The following is a 1106-nucleotide window of genomic DNA, read 5'->3' on the forward strand; positions in this document are numbered from 1 at the left end:
ATCCAAACTATCTTCCCCACTCATCTATCTTTAAACTTTAGAGAACTTGTATACTATTCCATAAACTTGTTGCCAACGAGAAAACCTATAGGACAGTAGAACTGCCCCATAGGATTTCCAAGGCTGTAATCTTTACAAAGGAAATGACCACATCTTTCTCCTGTGGAGTGGCTGGTGGGTTCAAACTGCCAGTCTTTCGGTTAGCAGCCAAGCGTTTAACCACTGTGCAACAGGGCTCCTTATGCTACTCCATAGAATATTACATTTGTTTGAGTATAAAAATACTGAGTTTTTCTTCAAAATTCTAAGTAATTTTGGTACTTTAGGGAGATTAGTTTTGTTTGCTCATGATTTTGTGTACCCCCTATGGAACTCCATCAGGCATCCAGTTTGAGAAGCACAGCTCTAGGAAATGAGGAGAAACTGAAGTGGTTTAAACTAGAGAGTGACATGTTCAGATTTATGGTGCTAGGAGATGTGAAGTTCATTTGGAATAAGGTGGATGTGGTGGAAATGGATAGAGATGGATAAATTTGAGAGGCATTTTAAAGGAGAAGTGATCTAGTGACCAATTATGAGGGCATTGGTGGTTCAGTGGTAGAATTCTCACCTTCCATGTGGGAGACCTGGGTTCAATTCCCAGCCAATGCACCTCATGCACAGCCACCACCTGTCTGTCAGTGGAGGCTGATGTGTTGCTATGATGCTGAACAGGTTTCAGCAGAGCTTCCAGATTAAGATGGACTAGGAAGAAAGGCCAGGTAACGTACTGTCAAAAATCAACCAGTGAATACCCTATGGATGACAATGATCTGAAACTGTAGTACATGGGGCCACCATAAGTCAGGGACCAACTCGACAGCAGCTAACAACAACAACAGTGACCAACTGATAGAAGATGATGGAGTCAAGGATGATGCCAGATTTCTAGCTTGAGAGACAAGATACGTGGAAGTGCCATTGCTCAAGATGGAGGGGGGAGAGGAAGGAGAAGAGCTGAGGAAGGGGAAGAAATGGGCAGTTCAAGTCTGGACATGTTGGGTTGGTGATTCCTGTAGGACCTCTAGGTGATATTCAGCAGATGGGGAGATGGGAATGCCTGGAGC

At 43.8% G+C, this 1106-nt stretch overlaps 1 non-coding gene across 1 annotated transcript; it reads left to right on the forward strand.

Annotated features, from left to right (window-relative positions):
* The first annotated feature begins 580 nt into the window (after nt 1-580).
* On the forward strand, nt 581-651 carry TRNAG-UCC (transfer RNA glycine (anticodon UCC)). Its single transcript has one exon. It is a non-coding gene; the product is annotated as a tRNA-Gly (tRNA).
* Nucleotides 652-1106: the final 455 nt, after the last annotated feature.

The sequence above is a fragment of the Trichechus manatus genome, unplaced genomic scaffold, assembly GCF_000243295.1.
Source record: "Trichechus manatus latirostris isolate Lorelei unplaced genomic scaffold, TriManLat1.0 scaffold00011, whole genome shotgun sequence".
Classification (NCBI taxonomy): Eukaryota; Metazoa; Chordata; class Mammalia; order Sirenia; family Trichechidae; genus Trichechus; species Trichechus manatus.